Below are 12,252 nucleotides of genomic sequence, written 5' to 3'. Positions count from 1 at the left end.
ATGAAGCTGGTTGATCAATATGCCTTCGGGGGTACGGATCACTTCAATCCCGAGGAAGTAATGAAGGTCTCTAAGATCCTTCATTTCAAACGATGCCGCAAGCTGAGATTTCACGCGACGGATTTCGTCCAGGTCAGCACCGGCGATGACTAAATCATCAACATATATAATAGGATACTAATCGATCCGTGTTGACCTTGTCGAACAAATAGCGAAGAGTCTGATTTCGACGTTGCAAACCCCATCCTACACAATTGTTGCATAATCTTTGCGTTCCAAGCTCGCGGGGCTTGCTTTAGTCCATATAAGGGTTTCTTCAATCGGCAGACTGCTGAGGTGTTTTGTTCGGATAGAAATCCGGGGGGTTGTACCATTTACGCCTGTTCCTCAAGATCACCTTGTAGGAACACATTCTTTACATCCATCTGATGTAAGTGCCACCCCTTTGCCGTCACTACGGCTAGTAGAACACGGACGATGGTCATCTTCGCGACATGCACGAAGGTCTCATCATAATCGATGCCGCGTTGTTGCGCGTAGCCTTTTGCTACTAAGTGGGCCTTGTAGCAGTTGACGGAGCTGTCCGTGTTGTGTTTCACTTTATACACCCACCGGCAGCCGATCGGATTCACACCCTTCGGTGTGTCAACCAGGTCCCATTTCTCGTTTTGCGTTAAGGGGCGCACCTCTTCCTCCATTGTGGCACACCAATTTGCATCCTTCGCCGCTTCTGCGTAGCTCTCCGGCTCACGCACTTCCGCCACTCGCGTCATGTACGATTAGTGGTGCGCCATGTACTCATTATACTCGTATCTCTTTACGGGGTTTTTGAGGCGGGTAGATCGGCGTAATTCGTGATTACCCGATTTAACGACCTTCTCGGCTATTGTTGACCTCTTCCGTGGAGGTTCTTTTTCAGTTCTGACTCAGCGCTGCCGAAGTCGTATTCTGACATTTTCTTCTTGCCTTTTTCCTTGCGCGTAAGCTGTCTCCTCGGCTTCGTGCACGGTGAATGCACGACGTCTCATCATCTGGTTGGCCATCTCAGCCCAACCCCTCAATTGGCCCGCTTAGCCGAAATGAGATTGGACTCTCTCTCAGAGCTCCGACGTCCTCATCATGCGAAGGCATTTCAGCCTCGCTGATTTCTTCTTCAGAAATTGGAATGGAGTCATAAGGTTCTGGAGGAGAAGGCAAGTACCACGAAGCGGACTCGTCAAATACGACATCGCGGCTTACGCGTACTTCCTTTGTTTGGGGGTTATAGCACTTATACCCCTTTTGCTCGTCTGAATAGCCGACCAAGATACATTTCTCAGCCTTGGCATCTAGCTTCCTCCTCATCTCCTTCGGCACATGCACATACGCGATGCTGCCGAAAATCCTCAAGTGTGCCAAGTTCGGCTTCTTCCCGAAATACAGCTCATTTGGCGACATTCCTCAATTAGCAGAAGTCCAATTCTGCAAGTAGATAGCCGTCTTCACGGCTTTGGCCCAATAGAATTTCGGCATATGCTTCTCTTCAAGCATTGCCCTAGCTGCTTCTTCAATCGTCCGATTCTTCCGCTCGGCTACGCCGTTCTGCTTTGGCTTATATCTACACAAGAATTCGTGTCGAATTCCCTCCTTTTGTAGAGAACTTGTGAACTGGTCGGAGAAGTACTCCTCGCCATTGAATCGTAGGCATTTGATCTTACGCCCTATTTCCCTTTCTGCAAGGCTCTTAACCTTCAGGAAACATGCGAAGACTTCGCTCTTCTTCGCGATCGTGCATACCCACGTGTGCTGAGTGAAGTCGTCGATGAAGGTTACAAAGTAATGGTTTCCACCGAGACTCACGTTCTGTGCCGAACCCTACACATATGAAGGGATCAAATCTAGCGGACATTGACTACGATTACGCTCATTGGGGAATGGAAGTTGGTGTTGTTTTCCCATCTGACACGCTTCTCAGACTTGGCCACTCTGGCCACGAAATTTCGGCAACCCGAAAACAATGTTCTTCGTCTGCATTTCACGAAGCCGTGGGAAATTTACGTGGCCGAACCCCTTGTGCCACAGGTCGATATCTGATTCGACTTTTTGTCCTTTCGCGTACAACGCAGTTCCGGCTTGATTAGTGTCGAGGATAAACATCCCTGCATTCTATGAAGCAGCCGAGATGCGTGAATCAAACCTGCATTCCCTGGTCGACGATCTGATCGACCAACACTAGGTTCTTCGTTATTGTCGGGACGTACAACACGTTCATGAGTTTCCCTTTCTGCCCGACGTGGTTGAGAGGAACTTCGCCGACATGTTCGATGGTATGCGGAGTGTGATCTCCCGTTTTGACCACTCCTTGTGATTCCGGTTTCTCCAGGTATGAGAACCATTCTTGGTGACTCGTCATATGATTTGACGCTCCGGAATCAACATACCACACCTCGCTTGATTTCGAGGTGTTCACGACCATAGAATTGGCCTTATGCTTCATTACGAAGGCTGGGCCCGATTTGTTTTCGGCTCGTTCAGAGCTTTCCGCGTAGTGTGATCTCGAACGCCTCTCTGCGTCTCTTCGGCTCGATCCGGTTTTGTCCGAATCGGCTCGCTTTTTCCAGCACTCGCTCTCCTTGTGGCCTTTCTTGCCACAGTACCAGCAATCCGGCGCGGTCTTCTCTTGCCATCTTCCGGCGCCGCCATGACTCCCCCTGCTTGTGGAGGGTTTGGAATTACTTCCGACATCTCTATTATGCCGTACATTCTGCTCTTTTTGGCCGCCTTCGTTGCGCACCGATCCGCCTCGTCCACCACGACCACGGGGCCTATCATCCTTCGTGTAAAGCATCTTGCCATCGGTGTGCGCACTTGTCGACGCACCTGCATGGTTTTCTTCTATGAGCAAGATTAACTGAAGCTTGAAAAACGAAGGTGTAATCTCCCTCATGCAAATTGCCGTTTGGAAAGGTCTAAACTTTGATGCCAAGCCACCAAGACAAACCTGCACCATTTCATCTTCCTCGACGTTCACGTTGACGGAGGCGAGAGAGTCGCAAATTTCTTTGATCTTGGTGGTGTAATTAGCCACCGACATATCTCTTTGTCGTACATTGTTGAGCTCTTGTCTGAGCTGCAGCTTTCTGGCCGTTGTGCTGGTGGCGAAAATCCTTTTGAGATTCACCCACGCGTCCTTCGGCGTCTTGGCATCCCGAATATAGCTCAAAAGCTGATCGCTCACACAGGACGTGAAGCAGTACAACACTTTGCTTGCCGCTTGTTCCCAAGCCGGATAGTCCCTGTGTGTCGAGTCGGGTGCCACATCGTTTGCTTCTTCGACATAACTCCAGTAGCCATGGCCGAGCAGGTACTGGTGCATCTTGTAAGACCAAGATGCGTAGTTGCTTCTGTCAAGCTTTTCAGTCAGAAGTGAGCTTCCCATTCCTCTGTCCATAGTATTGTCTTTTTCTTCTCCGAAAGCGAACAACTTCAACTCTGTTTCGTCACAAACTTTTCTTGTCGGCTGTAGAGGACTTCAACCCTCGCGCTCTGATACCATGTAAAAGAATACGTTGTGCGGAAGTGTGTGCGAAAACACAGAGTACACAGTTTGGAGGAATAAGACAATTTAGTAAAACACAGAAAACGCAGAGATGGAGATGGAGAGAGAGAGCAAACAACAGAAAACTCGGATTCAAAATAATGACACTTTGTTCTGTGTACATACTTCGTGCTCAGTGAGCACCTTATATACAAGCCCTGACAATCGGGTTGACAAAAGTATTGACAGTACTTGACGCTCATAAATGAGCCGCGACACTCACTCCCAAAATTATTCCTTATGAGGAATAACGCTCTAACGGCCTCTTCGGTTTTCACACCGATGCGGCCCTGTTGTGCATACTTTTTCACGCACCTAGTCTACGTAGTGGGTTACGCTGCGTACTTCGCACCGAATGTTGAGCTTGTCTCTCAACAAGTAGAACAAGACAACTCGGATATTGATGGAGAGGAAACAATGGAAAGGATTATTTTTTAACACATTGAATAAAATGAGTAAAATCGTTTAGCACAAAAGTAATTGAATGATTAACCCAATCAATAGATGAAGAAGCGTTTTTATTAAAAAACCAGGGATAACCCAATATTACATCAATGGTACAAAGATTCATTACATGGAAGTCTACTTCCTCTATGTAAGTATCAAGAGAAATTCCTAATGATTGAATCACCCCATTGATGTATTGTACTGTTCCATCAGCCAAGTGCACCCTAAAGATGTGATCACTTACGGTGGGTTTGATTCCCCATATCTGAACCAAATGATCATTCACAAAATTGTGTGAGCTTCCCAAATCAAATAAAAACTGTACGGGAGATCCATTGATATACCCGTTTGCACGTAGTAAATCATTGGGTCCCAATACATAGTGAGGGAAAGAACATTGACAATTACTTAAATGATGTGTATAGACCTCAAGGTCATTAGGAATCTGACCTTTATGGTCTGCAACTTTTTCTCTATTTTCGTGCTCTTTCTATTGGAGCTTTCGACATTGTTCTTTTGTATGACCCTTATTTTTGCAGAATACGCAAAAAGGATGTTGTCGCTTACAATCACGATCCATGAATTCGTTGGGTGTCTTGCGTTTCCTAGCGAATTGCGATTGCTTAGTCCCAGGCGCTTCATTCGGTTTGTTATGGTCCTTCAAAGTGCGTTGTTAGAGAAGAACTATTTCAACGGCCTCTTCGAAGGATTTTGAATCCTTATCGTGCACTATCCAGTGATAGTCCGAATTGGGGATGCCATTGACCAAACAAGCTATCAACCAATTGTCTCCTTCTAGACCTGATTTTTGGATTTGGGTTCTAGCATGGTGAACATAGTCTTCTAGCAAGGAAAACTTCATGCTAGAGAGGTTCATTAAAGCTTGTGTTGCCTTGGTTCGAGAGGGAGGTTGTAGAAATTGGCCCTTGAAAACTGTGACAAAATTTGTCCAGGTATCGGGCAATTTCCCCAAAGTCCGGAGCCCACGCCACCAGGCGGCGGCCTTAGACCCTAGTTCTCGGCCGACATATGCAATCTTCGTACTATCTGGCGTGGGACAGAGCTCAAAATGAGACTACCATCGGCCCAACCACGTGGGCCAACATTAATCAATATCATGATCTCACGTCAATACTCCTTTAGACGTATGAGATGAGGTTCAAGATTAGGTTACTATGGTAACACAAAGGTGTTTTAAAAACCATGGGGGTCACAAATGAATGTCTTTCCCTGATCTCTATATCGATTTTTTCATGGCGGCTCCCCGAGCCTCAACCATTTATGTTCGTGTCATGAATAGTTTATACACGGAAAAAATGTTAACAATAAACTATGTTTCTGTGCCCACGTATGTGGTTTCGGCTCTTTAAGTCCTATTACGAGGACCCTGAATTGCACTTAGACTTAAAGTCTAAACATGTGTTATAGTCATATGTATCAACAATGTTGTATGGTCTTGGTCATATTTGAACTCGAGAACAGATGCATTAAACACTTGAGCTAACCAAATAGGTTGTTCGTGTTGAATGTTTAACGTTTTATGCGTATAAGAGATATGCGAGGCATTTGCCCATATATGTTTTCTAAAAGAAATATATATGTCAAGAGTCCTTATTTCCCTCTCGTTTACCACAAACTATGTTGGTATGTTACTTAACCTCAAGTCTCATAATTACGATGGCATACGCCAAAGTGCAACCTAATGGTCAAGCCAAATGAGCCCTCTTTTCATAGTAGGCCCACGTGGCTCATCACATGGTTACGTCATTACGAATGCCTTTCGTAAGAATGATCTCATGGTGGCATCGTATCCATGTAATGAGGGAGGGATGTTGAATATGTGTGTCATAGGAGCGACCTCACATGAAGTGGGTCAAGCCCTACGTTCTCACCATCATTGTGGTTATGATCGTTTCGTCACGTAATGAAGTCGAAGTGATCAACGGGGATGTCAACAAAAAAGATTGTTTAAAAAAGGATGGTGACTACGCCATTCTCACAAAAATGTGAGGATGGCCACCAAGATCCTTTCCTCGAATATACACATATGATATAGAAATCACGTAATAACTAATATACACATATGTATATTTATCACATATATACGATCAAATACGTATACACGTGACCACATATGCATATAAAAAAAATCGTAATATCAAATAGCCAACAATGATGTAATCAAGATATGTAATCGAGGCATATAGCCTCTACGCACACGAAACATCCAATATTAAGGGTTAATCGTAATACACAATTGAGGTATTGACCTCTTATGCATATGACACAAATCACATATCATTTACATAGAAATCGAGGTATTGACCTCATACGCAAATGTAACATATGTATGTGAGGTATTGACCTCGTACGCATACGACACAAATCACATATCAAATATATGTCAAATGAGGTATTGACCTCATACACATATGTGAACATTTGATACAACCAATTAATTACCACTACAACATTATTGAATCAATGAAAAACAACACATATTGACTATACATGATTATATTGGGAGAAGAAAGAATAAGAAAAAAGAAGGAAAAGTTACCGAAGTTCCTTTGTTGATTGTTATCTGGATCAAGGTTGACCACACGTCAATCAAGAAGAAAACAAAAACCAACAAAAGGAACATTAGAAACATGAGCTCTCATACCAACTGTTAGAGCGATGGTCTAACGTAAGTATATGATAAGGATATACGATTTAAGAAATAAGAAAGGTAAGAGAGAATGAAGGGTGTCGATCCACCTGACCATCCCCGAGTGAAGGGATTGAGACGGACTGGAGCCTCGATCGGCGTCCCATACCACCGCCGTGGCGTCGAGTCGTACCTGGTGCTAGCACGCTCGTTACAAGAGTTGACCCACCACGAAACTGAGTCTCGACGTAGTCAAGAGATGATGAAATGAGGGTACCTAGGCCTCATATATATAGCAAGACCCAAGGCCCCTAGGCAAGTTCACACTTGGTCTAATGGGTTGTCTCAATCCCAAGGATTAAAAGTAATTCTCCCTTCTTTACACTCTCGTTTAACCCTCACACTTATGCATGCGTATAGAATACTACGGTAAATTCTCACCATGGGATATCATATGGTCATGCCCATAACATTTGTGTTCTCAAAACATCTTCAGAAGTCATTTCTTATAATGGTTCTTACAAATGTCTAGGGTCTAATGTTGTAAATTTCGATAAACACTTTTCATTGGATGTTTATCAATAAAATTCATATCAAAAGATTGTAGAGACTCTTGATGATTATGCAAACGAGAAACCTTCAAAGAGGAAAGAAACTCAAGCCTTTGAATGTTTGTTGTTATTGTCCAAAAGCCAAAGGTGACCATCATTATTAGTTACAAAAAAGAAAAATGATTAAAGATAGAAGACCAAAGTCATTAATGGAACAAGCAGAAATACGATATTGAAACATGGAGGAGATGATGAAGTACAAATTGTTAAATGAGCAAAATTATTACATGGAAATCAAAGCCAAGATAAAGGTGAAGAAAATATATATGAATAAAAATAACTACACAACATGATGAGACCAACGTTTGGACTCACCCACAAAGTGACAAGATCGTGTAGTTCTCTAAATCTCAGTTTCTCAAAACCGAACAACCAAGGTTTAGGTGGAAAAGATGTCATTGTTTATGAAAGGCAATCCTTGTAAAGGATACTTTTATTTTTCTTCGACCCACAACAAATGTTTGTATGATGCTTCTTTATTAAATCGAATATGGACATGTAATTTGCCTCAAAATCAACTAATGAGAAAATTGGTGCACCTGTTTTCATGCATTCCCTTACTGAGTTTGGCTACAACAAGAATGGATTCGATTTTAAAATCTACACATTCAGAAAGCTCTTCAAGGTTTGGGGAAAGGAAAAACATTGTGGACTAATTTGATATAGCATTATGTGCTTATTGAATTTCATAAGTGGCGAACAATGGCGTGCCATACTTTCCATCTAAAAGTTGATGCACTCCAAAGGATATAAATAAACAACTATGTCAATTCAAATATATGATATGACATATTGTCCACAGGATCTTGTGATGTCACATTCCTCATTTTGTTTGTAAGGTTATGGTTTCATCCTCTTTTATTTGGATCAATGGTTTCAAGAACTATTTAAAAATGAATATCGTAAAGGATATGCTTGAGAATATTATGGAATGGGTAGATGGACATTTTAGTCTAAGTTATAGAATCAAAGGAACTACTTTCCCATTCTAATATGCATACAATTTAGGTGCACAAAGTTGTATCATAAACTTCTCATAATTATGTTGAAAAAACTTGGATTTTGTATGTCAAAAAATAACAAGGAGCAACATGATTGCGCCCAATCTAATTGTGTGTGTGTGTGTGTTACTCCACTACATTGGTATTCCTCCATACGAAATGGAGAACAACCCAACATAAATGTAAGTTTGAATACTATTGCCACATTAATACTCAATAATGGGAGACTATTGAGGGTGGTTGGCCATGCACAAGTTTACATTTAGCACATGCCCAAGAGAGAGATGTGCCATCACACTAAAGCACATGGACATACATTGAAGCTTGAAACAATGGGTTGCCAGAATATTGAGTAGAAAAAGAGAAAATGTGACATATGTTGCCTCAATGTACTAGAAATAGAAGTACATATCACTTTCAAACGCCTTGTATATAAGGACATCAGAAATAATTTTCAACATTTCCTACAAGGTGATACCAGTTCAAACTTCAAGAGCTCCGTACTAGGATATGACCAAACTTATGGAACTAGGCATGATGTTTGCTCGTCTACTTGATAAGATAACAATCGGCAATGGTTCGGTTTGTGAGGGTGCAAAACCGAACCGTTAAAATCTTTTGAAACTTGAACCGAACCAAACCACAAAACCATTTGAACCAAACCATTAGAAAAATCCAAACCGTTAAAACTGCGGATTCGTCGTTTAGTTTCAGTTTTCAACTTAGGTCAAAATCCAGAATTTAAAATATTTCAGTATTTTTAATTTTAAAATTTCTAAAATTTAAAGATTTTCCTAAAATGTGAGAATTAGGCTTAAAAATGAAAATATTGTTTTAAAAGAAAATTAAAAAAATTAGAAAAAATAAAAATAAAAAAGTAAAAAAACATTAAACCATTTTAAACATAGTTTCTAACCGTTGAAACTGAATCGAACCAAAAAGAAACTGAACTGTTAAAAAAAACTTGAACTTGAACTGAACCAAACCGTTTAAACCGTTAAGTTGCAATTTTGCGCTTCAATTCGGTTCAAACCGAACCATTGCTGAATGTTAATGGAAGATCCAAACAATGGAATTTGAAGGAAAACTTTTTTTTCATTGCAACTTTTACTTCAACTTATTATTCTTGCATACACTTAATTGAGGAGAGTGCATTTTAATGATTGTTGGTCCCCTGTATCTTATTTACCATTTGTGGATGGTAATATTGTATCATCATCATCTCTCTCTTTCTCTCTACGTGAAATTGTTATATTTTTTGTTTTATTGGTCATATTTGCCCTCAAGAGAGACAATAATAAAATCTCTCTCTCTCTCTCTCTCTCTCTCTCTCTCTCTCTCTCTCTCTCTCTCAAAACAAGCCTAGAACATAGGATGGGGTGCTTGACATTATGAAATGGTTCAAGAGATGGGGAGTAAAAGATCTATTGATGCGCTCAAGTGATGCTAAGAAGGATGAAGTGGCAAGATGCTAAAATGTCAAAATTGGGGGATTGCAAGTATTAAACCACAATGTTGCCCCCCATACAAGGTAAAATTGCCATAATGTATCGAATCACATCTCACTACCCCCATGGAACTTGGCTCTTGGAGAGCCTTAACACTTTGTCAAACTCACACACATAGTTAGTATTGAGGTAGCATCATGGCACCATCACCCAAATATGAAGATATGCAATGAAAACCTAGATAAGGATGAATATCACGTATGTCATGCTCAACGTTGTCGGGCCTTTCGATCCGGATCATTGTGTGAGTCGGGTGGGAACCACTGAGGTTTTGGACTAGGAGAAAGAAGAATATGAGATAAGGTTTGTTACGAATAGATTGCAAGATGAAGATATGAAACTCGTGAATCCCACGAGTATAGTGTATTAATTGATACTTAGATTGTAAGAGAGAAATAGATGGCAAAATCGTGAATCCCCACGAATATTTTATATTAATCAACCCTTATAAAAAAAATCAACAACCTATAAATCTTTCTCTCTTCCTTATATAGTGATGGAAGAGTTTAAGTTTATCACATGCAAGCATCCTGCTTTTTCTAACTTTAGTTTTCATGCACACTACATGTGCATGATCAACTTTCTATCACATCTTTTCTTTTAACTTGAGTATGTATGCATGAATAACTTTTTCTATCGTGCATATCTAGAATATTTAGATGGGATAAAGTATAACTTTAAAATCATGATATTCTAGTATAGTGGTAAGGCTTAAAATTGTTAACATGGAGGTATAGGGTTCAAATCTTGCCCTATGCATGTAACATAATTATTGTAGTATTTCTCCTATTTCTTTATACTTAGTCAATCGGGTACTCCACACATATTTTACGTAGTGTACAAAGGCACAAAAGGTTGCTCAAATGGACAAGATAGAAGCATATACTATAATAAGTGATATGTTTAATTGTGCATTGCAACATGGAATGCCTCATGCTTGGATTACAAATTAGATCAAACAATTGTCGGAAAATCATGGTTGATTCTAATGGAAGCTAAGTTAAGTGCATGGATGGAAAACAATGGTAAGAGGGATTATGGAGAATTTGATATTTGGAAATACCAAAATATCATTGATCATCTTATCACTCTTCGAATGTTAATGGAAGAAAGGAGTTTAAAAGGTAAGGGATTACATTTTTGTTCTGTAGACTTCAAGAAAGCTTTTGATATGTTGCTAGGTGAGTATCATTGGAGACACATGGAAGAATGAGTATATGCTCGCAATTTTCCGAATATAAAAGGTGATATACAATGTGCATATAGAAGATGGAATTTCATAGTTTTTCACTAGTATCATCGTTGTTAAGAAAGGATTCACACTCTCACCTACTTCAATTTTTTTTCATGAAAAAATATCCTCCATTGGTCTTAAAAATAAAGTGGCCAGAGACAATATGCAAAGTAGTCCAATCAATCAATGTTGTAAAGCCGTGCCGAACGACCTACCCTAGCCAATCTTTATAGGTAAAGATAACGAAGAAAAAACACATAGCCAATCTTTATAGGCAAAGAAAGTACAATAAGGCCATACCATTCTCTAGATCAACTAGATGAAGAAGAATGCAACATGAGTACTCTATGACTTGTTTGTGAATCTTTGAGAAATTCCAGGTGGTATTAATTCCAAGCTATAGAAACACCATCTTCCAACTGAAGCTCTTCTTGATAAGCATTTTGTGGATCTAGCTTTCAATGTAGTTTAACCTTGTAACCAAAAGAAATATTGTGGCAATTTGTATAATCAATGATAATCTAGATAAATACAAATGGTTGAACAATAGTTTAATCCCCAATGTCAGAAACAAATGAATCCAACACCTTAAACATCACTTTGTACGAATTGATCTCAGTAAATAATTTAACCAAAAACCTCCCAATTGATAGTAACATTGGATGATGCCAAGGGAGGAGTTGCTAAAAGGCTTATCCTTACTTCAATTTTCCTCTGTACTTTAGCTTCTCCTTCAACTTCTACACCATCCAACTTTAGAAATCCTTGTAATCTTATCAACAATTCAGATAGTACTAATAGATTACTTTTCTACAACCTTTGCCCCACCATTTATTGCCTTCTCCAAAGTGGTAACTTGTTCAAAATCTTTGTCAATGAACTCCAATGACTGGAATTGGAAAATGTTTGTTGATGACAGCAACATGTAGGGCCTGTTACCAAAATGATGTGTAATTTCACATTTTATCTCCACTCATCCGTACAAGAAGAATGCAAAAACCCCTCCCCGAATATGAAAATTAAGAAACCAGATAATCAAGCCTCCCTGCCACTCCCTAGAAATGCTTCATCCTCCATTAACATCATCCTTCTCTACCACAAACTTAGACTAAAAAGAAAGTTATTATTCTTTCCACCTATAAGGATGGCTTCCCCAAGAAAAGCCGAACCATAGAACCTTATTGTCCTTATTCCCTCATCCTTCTGATAATCCATCATCTACAT

The sequence above is a fragment of the Azolla caroliniana genome, unplaced genomic scaffold, assembly GCF_043228905.1.
Source record: "Azolla caroliniana isolate FFs.n. ecotype wild unplaced genomic scaffold, voAzoCaro1.0.p SCAF_8, whole genome shotgun sequence".
NCBI lineage: Eukaryota > Viridiplantae > Streptophyta > Polypodiopsida > Salviniales > Salviniaceae > Azolla > Azolla caroliniana.
Note: the sequence above shows the minus strand (reverse complement) of the source record.